Source organism: Pocillopora damicornis, chromosome 6, assembly GCF_964200805.1.
Source record: "Pocillopora damicornis chromosome 6, jaPocDami1.2, whole genome shotgun sequence".
NCBI lineage: Eukaryota > Metazoa > Cnidaria > Anthozoa > Scleractinia > Pocilloporidae > Pocillopora > Pocillopora damicornis.
This window is the reverse complement of record NC_142675.1, coordinates 16,649,276-16,658,575: the sequence shown is the minus strand read 5'-3', so window position 1 is coordinate 16,658,575 and position 9,300 is coordinate 16,649,276. Positions and strand designations below refer to the sequence as shown.

General features: G+C 38.6%; 1 long non-coding RNA gene and 1 pseudogene across 1 annotated transcript; one reads left to right on the top strand and one right to left on the bottom strand.

Moving 5' to 3' along the window:
* Nucleotides 1-828: 828 nt before the first annotated feature.
* Nucleotides 829-2,818, bottom strand: LOC149044226 (zinc finger protein 862-like; annotated as a pseudogene).
* Nucleotides 2,062-2,377, top strand: LOC149044227 (uncharacterized). Its single transcript, XR_016187798.1, has 2 exons — nucleotides 2,062-2,202; nucleotides 2,299-2,377. It is a non-coding gene; the product is annotated as an uncharacterized LOC149044227 (long non-coding RNA).
* Nucleotides 2,819-9,300: the final 6,482 nt, after the last annotated feature.

Sequence of the window (9,300 nt, the reverse complement as noted above, 5' to 3'; positions counted from 1 at the left end):
CACAGAGTTCACAGTTGGGACAGGAAAAAGTTGTGTAGAGTGTAGGCTTTGTTGCGGATGTTATTGTTATTGGAGGGACGACAAGTAGGCTGGACAAAATCCATGGGTAATCTTGAAAGTGATAAGCAGAACTCTGATTATAATCCATAACTCAACAAGTAGCCTGCAGTGTAGTTCTCGAAGGGCAGGTTTGATGAACTGGTATCATTTAGTTCTAGTGATAAGACGTGCTACAGTGTTTTGAATTCTTTAATATTTATCCAGTTCCTGTTTTGGGAGACCATGAAGGATACCATTGCAGTAGTTCAGACGCAATATTACTGGTGCATTACAGAATAAGGGAAAATTTTGAAATCCACTTGTCCATCGGACAACCATCATATAGAATTTGGTTGTCCGAGATCCAAAAGTGCTTGTCCAAAAAGATTTGTTCAAACCAGTTTTAGAAATAAAATCAATTCAACATGTGGCTTTTGTTGTATTTTAATTTATAGCAACGTTAATTGTGAACTATTTACAAGGGTACAAATGTTATTAAAGATGAAAAAAAACCGAACATTTTCGACTTTATTACAAGTAACTCACCTTATACCCTGCAGATACGATGACTTAATTGACTCAAAAACATTCAGGTGTTTTTTTCTTTTTAATGACATTTTAAGCCTTGTAAGTAATTTTTTCTTCTAAACCTAAAGCGAATATCATGCACATCGAACTTGTGGGGCACAAAATAGCCTGCCTAAATCGTAAATCCTTCTTTTATTTAAATCACCATCCGCAAGCAAGTCTGACTGTTTAGTTGAGGTTAAGAATGATTCAACAATGTCATCACTCGATTTCTTCCTCATCAACAACAAGGTGTGGCAATGGGGGCAGTGACATATTGTCATCCTCCTGCTGTTTTTGCTCCACTTCTCTTCCATCATTAGTGTCACTATAGATAGCAGAAGGAGAAGTAACATTGGGTTTTGAAAAAATGTGCCGCTTTGTTTTAGCCTTTAAGAGCCACTGATCAATTGCAGAATCTGGGTAGAACTCTTTCAGCACTGTGCCTTGGTCTTTAACTCGTAAGAGGTTGCTCAATGTTCCCTGCTGCATTCTTGTTTTCAGCACTGTTTTCAGCCGATTCATTGCTGAGAATGACCTTTCACATGTGGCAGTTGTTGGTGAGATAGTGATCGTGAGCTTAACCAACACAAGAACGTTATTTAGGTCATTTTGGTTACGTGCAAGCAGGGAGCATACACATCACTTGGTTTTAATGCTCTCTGTGTAGCCAAGAAGCTCTTCAATTCCTGCCACTCTTTAACCGCTTCATCTTTTTCTTCTTGGTAAAGAAGTGGGGCAAAATAATCAACAAGCCAATGGGCCTCCTCGTTACCATAAGCAGTTCTTTTTCCTCTTTGAACAGGGAAATTTCTGTAATAAAAAACAGTGAAATCAGAGAGAGGTGGGCTGCTGAGGCTGGCAAACCACTTTTCAAGATCGTTAATGATATCAGTCCAAAATCTTGAAAAAAGCTCACCGAGATCTGTACTTTGGCTATTATCTTTCAGTGAAACTTCTTGGCTATTGTTTTTTTCCATTCAGTAGGATCTTTTTCTCCTCATCGTAGCTGCTCTTGAACTAGTTTGGAACTTCGACAACTCTGTGGGAGGCTTGTCATTCTTTAACAGCTCCAAGTTTGCTATGGCTGTGTCAAGTTTTCTTGCGACATCGGTGATGAAAAGATCAGCTCTTTGGAAACTTTCACTCAGTTCCTTTAAAACTGCAGTGACATCTAACATGAAGTAAAGGAATCTTGCAAATTACCGTGCTGTGATTTGCTTTAATATCCCCTTGGCTTTGGCTGCATCTTCACCTTTCCCACTGCTCACCTTGTCACGTTTACGGATACGAACTCTAATCTTTTTTACTTATGTAACTCTTCCGTTTTTAGCACAAAGACAGTAAGAAACTTTCAATGACTTTCTATTTAATTTGTTAGCGCGCTTTGTTTGATTTCCGTTCCGTGACTAGCGAATATCCGCTCAAAGCTAGCTACATAAAGCCCTGTTCATTTCTATTTCCGGTACGTCAAAGTGTAAGAACTAAATTCGCCTTCTATAAGCAAGTAACTCAGTTGCGAGGAGTCACTGTAGCGAAAGCATTTCGGAGCTGAACGAAGTTTAGGAGTTCTCTACCCCGGAGTCAAGATCCGATGTAAGTTACGCTCGTAATATTCCTCATTTTTATCATTTCTAGTTTCGTAGTCTTTCGGTTTTCCTTATCTCGAACCTTCATGTATCCGTTCTATAGTTTTTACCGCCTGTGCTGTACAAAGACTGCCAGCTTAAGTGAATAAAGAGTTTGATGCTGCTGCTTATCTAAAGTTCAACACTGTGGTTATACTGGCGAACTCCGGTGCACAACACCACGTGTCTGCGACATCGGGAACGCGACACACCTGCTCCAAGTGTGTGACTGTCACAGGAAGAATTTTTTCCATAGCAGCGAGAGCCCTATGTCTGCTAGACAGCAACCTTGTCTTCTTGATGTTACTGCTGAAATGAGCTGGATTTTCATCAAGGATTTCTGATACAGCATTGACTTCTCTTCTTTTCTTGGGTGAATAATAGTAAAACTTGAAAACTTGCCTAATAGTTTCATGAAAAGTTTCAAGGTAGGGAACGGTTTTAACTGCATCTAAAACAGCAAGCTCAAGGCTATGAGCAACACAGTGTAAAATCACAACTGGCTGTGGAGCTTTTTTTTGTATTTGCACAGCAACGCCTGACTTCTTGCCCATCATAACGCTAGCTCCATCAAAATTGCACCCAACTAACGTCTTTTTCAGTGTTTCTTGGTCAATGTCAATAGTCTCCAAGCTGGTTGTACCTGCGTTACAAACTCCATCTGCAGTTGCTGATTCAAGGGGCACAATGTCAACAAATTTTGTCCGTGGCTGTCCTTGTTTGTCCACATAACGTACGAACACTGTCTCTTTTTCAATAATTCCTGCATCTGTTGAGCCTTCTGACAGTAACGAAAGAAACCTTGTCTCTCTCACTTCTCTCTTGGTTGTGAAGAGGTGTCGCGGTACGCTCGAAAAACTTACAAAGAATGTATGGGGCTTAGAGGCCTGGCCTTCAAAGTGCTTGCCTACTCGTCCAAGATGGCCGCCAAAACCGTCACTTCAACCAGCGGACATAGCTTTTGGCGCGTCCTGCATTAACCAACAGTTTGATTTTTCCTTTGGTGGTATATTTGCGAATGCGACCTATGGACCTGATGGCATTAGTTGGTTTCTTACATGTCTCGTTCATGTGGTATGTCAGGGATAGGCTTTTATCTAAATTAACACCAAAATCACAAATTCTCTCAGGTAGTTGAATGATGGTATTGGCAAAAGAGAGCTTCTCATTGTTCAGTGTCTTGATGAAACAGGATGTAAATAGTATAACCTCTGTCTTTTCAACATTACTTTCTAGCATGTTTTGTGTGTTCCATCACATTACATCCTCTAATAATAATAGTAATGTTTATGATTTGAAACACACATTTTACATGTGCATATGATCAAATGCGCAACAAAATAAATAGGATAAAGTAAATGTCAATATAAATGCTACATAAAAATTTAAATACTCTGCCCTGCATCAAAATATACAAAATGATAAAAATAATATAAATAACATGGAACAAAAATTTAAAGACTAAATATCAATTATGACATGCTACATTGAAATAGTATGTCTTCAAAAAATATTTAAATTTAATTTAGTTATTTATATTTCTTACTGACCTAGGAAAACTATTCCAAAGTCACTGGCAAAAGCCCTATCACCTCTATCAAATTTCAGAGGGCACTCAGAGAAAGAGCCTGATTTACAGGATCAATAGCTATATATATTTAAGTGTCATCTGCATAGAACAAAGAATTCAACTCGTGACGAGCAATTACATCTTGAAGAGGGACGATTTACAGGATGAAAAGTACGGTCTAAGGATAGACCTTTGTGGGACACCATAACGCAGAGCACAAGGAGTGGACTCTTGATCTCCAATAACTATTGATTGCTTTAGCTGAAGTCCAACATTGAGGTTGCATTGAATGGTTGACTGCATCTTGGAGTTTGTCTGTAATGGATTGGATTTGCCTGATAAAGAATTCGTTGAAATCTTCAACCAGTAATTGCAAAGATGTGTAGGAAGGATGGGCTGAGCTGCCAGGTTGAAACAGTTTGTCTACCATTTAGAAAAGCTTGTTTCTTCCAACTTGTTCGAAACTCTAGTTGCTTTTGGTATTTGTTACCTGCCCTACACATATTTCTTTGTAAACTTCCAGACCAGTTATTCTGAACATGCGCACTGCTCTCCATTTTATGCATTAGGCTAAACAGCGATCATCATTATACCACAGTGCATGTGGTTGATGGGTTATCCATCTCAATTTCATGGGCGCGAGGTCGTTGTAGATCTTTTCCAGGATTGTGTTATATTTACTGACCAATGTTGTCAGGTCAACCTGGTCTCGACAGCTTTTCCCGATCATGTTCCATGACATCTGAGTGTTCCATTCGATTTCACATTAAGAAAAGCTCAGTTACTCAGTTTGCAAGTTCCCATTTGGGGAATGTTGATGAGGTCATCTCTTGTGTAGACATAACAAGCAGATTTGCCAATTGAAACAAGTCCTGAGCCTTTCTGTGGAATAGATGGAAATGGCAAGATGAGCAAAGCTCTGTTTAGTTGAAAAGACGATGATCCAAGGTGATATGGGCCAGGATTGAGTTCGATGTCCATAAATATAGTGAGATCTTTCCTTCGAAGAAACACACACATGAAGCCATGTTTCAGCCTTGTTGTTGTGGGCCGATATGGAGTGTTCCTGGAACGTGAATTTAGTTTACCTACTATACCAAAAGTAGGTATTACCCAGGTTGTGGAAAAATTCAGATTCTGATAAAAAATTAAATAGATGAATTGAAACGAAGAACACAAAAGCAAGATAACATAAACTCTCAGCTTTTGAAAACATGGCCTCCATGTTGGCGTGCATAAATGAAGTAAATTATTATTAATGTGGAGACTTTTCCCTATATTTTAGATTCAATGGGACCTTTGTGTCACTGGATCATCTCATAAACTGTTCACAGGGTGTGGCGTCAAAATTCTGTGTTGCTTGCGTAAGAAACAAAACATTCCTCTTCCTTCTTAGGAAGCTGGAACTGACTTCATGCAAGTGTTCAGGTTCTTGTGGAACAACCAGTTGTGCACAAGTCTGTCCTGTTTAGGCCTAAGCTGAGACTGTTTGTGAGCTGATGGGTGCTAGTAATGGTCTCTAGCATACTTGTTGAAGTTGTACACCTTCATTTTGCTTACTTTGATCATGTTATTCTTCTAAGGCCTTAAATCACTTTTCATCTCTTCTTAGTATTTGCTTTTATGTTGTACAACGTCTAATCTGAGCAGATCTTGAGGTCTGTAACCCTCTTCAGTATATTTACAGGGAGGAATGTCGAGAGCTTAGAAAAGCTCAACAACAGCAACTGCACTAGAAAACTGCTTCTTACAATCCCAATTTTAATATATCACTTAATCTGCAGTAAGTCATCCTCACCTAGTCTAACATTCAGGCTTTAGCTTGACAATAACCATGCCTGATATTCCAGAAAAGTCTTTTCCTTGTGGTCTTGAGGCTAACACTGTTTCCATCCTTGGCTTAACAGCCTCTACATGGTGACACAAGCATTGTGTGAGAGTAGCGTGTCTTTTACCATTTGTTGCCAAGTTTCTGTGAAAAGATTTCTCAATTCCAGGTGGAGGCAAGTGGCCTAAAATAAGATATTGAGGCTGTATTTATAGGCGAAAATGAAAAAAACTGAAATCTAAATAACTAAATTTTAAGAAGTATATCAAAAGTAACAAAAGACAAGGTGATAATCTAATCTTCAATATCTCTACTCTGATTTAGCTTTGATTAGTTGATTTTGGTTTAAAATGAAAGTAAAGACTGGCATAGTCAAAAGTGCCAAGAAAGCGAGCTCTACAGTTCAGCACCACTTAAGGAAACGTTTTCAGAGGTATTTGGTCTTCTTGCCACTTTTCCTTGATTTCCAGGCAGAGGGGACTAATGATAGCGTAAACAAACCCTTCTCCACACTGATATGGTAACGTCTAGTGTCAATGTCACAGTTACCTTAGTATTCTGAATAACTATCAGCTCTTCACCACCTTTTCATTAGACATTTGATGGATGTCATTGGCATATACTATTAGAGAGAAGTGTACCCCCTTTAATTGATCCTTTCTTCTTCCACTGCCTGCTCGGTATTGGGGCTATAACAGTGAGACAAATTGGCTGTTAACCTTGCTAAGAGTGGCCTTAGTTGGTAAAGTGTATCTGCCTCGGTAGATTCACAAGCTGGCACCTAAAAGTTATCCTTCAGATGTAAATATATAATTATATCCAGGAGTCTGTATCTTGGCATCACCTTTGCAAATTCAGGGTGCCTAAAACATAATAGTCTTTCCAAAACTCTGTAAGTGATGACAAATAATGGATGCTCATGGCAATTATAAACCCAGAAAAAATCTCCATAAAGTCGATTCCCTCAACAAGGTGCAATTTCTTCTCCACTTAAACTTTGTACTGCAGACCTGTTTGTTTCGCTAACAGTTTAAGTCAGCATATAGTCGTTGACAAGGAGAAATTAATCCTGTGGGGAAATTTAAACTCAAGAGGTGCTTGTACATCGTGTGGTGCTTCTGTCTACTACAAACCATTAAATAACAGTTATTTGGCTTCCCTGGTGCTCTTGCATATCTGCCTCCTTTTTTATCCTCAAGAATGATGTTTCTCAAATCATATTGCTGTTATCTGGCTCCTGAAGTAGCCTTTTCCTTTTCATTCTTCAAATCTTTTCATGTCAGAGTCAAAACCACCTTCCAGAGTAGAGGAGTTTCCAGAAAAATAATTAGGTGCTTGTTAGCCTGTGTACCCTTCAAGGTTTCTGCTCATGTTTGCAGGTGGGCTTTAAATCTTGTCTTGTCAACAAATATTTGCAATAGCACTTTATGAAAACAACTCAAACCCTGCTAAAATAGCAATTCTGTGCATGTTTTTGCAAAATTAAGTATAGGGGACTGGTAATGAATAAAGGGAAGACTGGCGATTTAAGATAATCCAGGTTATTCTGCTGCAATAATAATAATTGTAATGATGAAAGATTTTATATAGTGCTAGTATCTTGATGTTCAAATGGAACTTCTTTAATTTTTTTAAATAGAATTTTGCAAAATGAAACTTATACCAACAGAAACCCGAGACAATAAACTGTTTGAAACTACTGAGATCTTGTGCATCTTGTCCACGTGCTTAATTGGAAGGAAATTTTAAACAAAGTTTTAACTTGTAAGAAAATATTACAATTAATATAATAGTATGTGTTTATAACCTCTGCCTTACACTGTCAATGGGCAATAAATTATTATCTAGGTACTGGAACTTTCCTCAGAAAATACACATTGAATTTGTGTTGCAGACTTTACGTAATGTCCGCAACATTTGTTAGAAAAGCTAGATTTATTCTGAAGTAAGTTACAGCGAGGGAAATAACGAACATGAACCAGAACAACAACGGAACTAATATATGCGGTAGATCACGTGTCATAGATAATTCATGAACAGCATTAATTATCATATGTAATCCTAACACTCCCACTTGATGATTATGCTGTTCAGTAAAAGAAACATTTCGTCCAGAAAGCTAAACAACAATTATTACACAACATCATATACGGTTAATAAATCTCTCAATTTCTCAAAAGCAGGTTTTGGCAGTCCCTTTGTCATAATATCCGCCACCATGTCCTGAGTACGACAATAAATCACTCTTATTTCATTAGAAACAACTTTCTCTCGAACAAAATGATGACAAATTTCAATATGCTTAGTTCAGTCATGGTATTTAGCGTTCTTTGCTAGCTCAGTGGCTCCTTGATTGTCTTCGTAGATGGTAGTTAGGGCATCAGTCTGTTCTCCTAAGTCCTTCATTAAACGACGTAGCCATATAGCTTCTTGAACTCAAAGCAACGTACTCTGCTTCAGTTGAAGACTTAGCAACTGTGGGTTGTTTTCTGCTGGACCAACTGATGGTACCATTTCCAAACTGAAATACATAGCCTGATGTTGATCTTCGAGTGTCAACATCTCCTGCCCAATCTGCATCACTGTAGCCATTTAATTCGGTTTGCTCAGCATGAACAGAGAATTTCAGAACATAATTCAAAGTTCCTTTGAGGTATCGTAGAACACGTTTCTCACCCATCCAGTGGTCTTTTCTTGGCTTTGACATATATTGGGACAAGACTCCACCTGCTGCAGTGATATCTGGTCTGGTTGCTGTTGATATGTAGGTCAAACATCCAATTGCCTGTTGATAGGTCTGAGTATCAAAAGGCTCATCATGTGAAGATAACTGCATAAACTTTCTTCTAGGCTCAAGAGGAGTAGAGACAGGTTTGCAGTTCTCCATTCCAAACTTTCTGAGCACTTTCTCTGTGTAGTTGGGTTGACTTATTGTTAATGTTCCCGACTCTCTGTCTCGCCCGATTGACAAACCAAGAAGATAACAAATCTCTCCGTGATCAATCATCTCAAATCTTTCACATAATGCAGCTTTCTCTACTTTCAGCATAGCAGGGTCGTTTGAGACTGGAATGTTGTCATCAACGTACACACCAAGTATTACGAAGCTGATGTGGCCATTAGCTTCCTTCACAGACTTCACATAAATACATTCATCAGCCTTGCTTTTGTTGTAGCCAACTGATTTCAAATATTCATCCAAGGTAGAATTCCAACAACGAGCTGACTGTTAAAGTCCATAAATGCTCTTCTTCAGTTTGCAAACATGATTTGATCTGTCAGGATCAAAAAATCCTTCGGGTTGTGACATGTAAATTTCACAATCTAATGAACCATTCAAAAAAGCAGTCTTTACATCCATTTGGTGTATCTCTAAATCTTGTGCGTTAGCTAGGGCAAGTAACGATCTCACAGATGTATAACGAGCCACTGGTGAAAATACTTTTTCATAATCTACACCTTTGACTTGGGAATAACCTTGTGCTACAAGTCTGGCCTTGAAACGATCTATGGAACCATCTTCATCACGCTTGACTTTCAAGACCTAGCGAGATCCAACAATGTTCTTTCCTTCAGATGGAGGTACTAGTTTCCATGAGTATTCAGAATTCATAGCTTCTTTCCACTGCTCAGAACGTTTACCATTAAATGCTTCATGAATCGTGCCT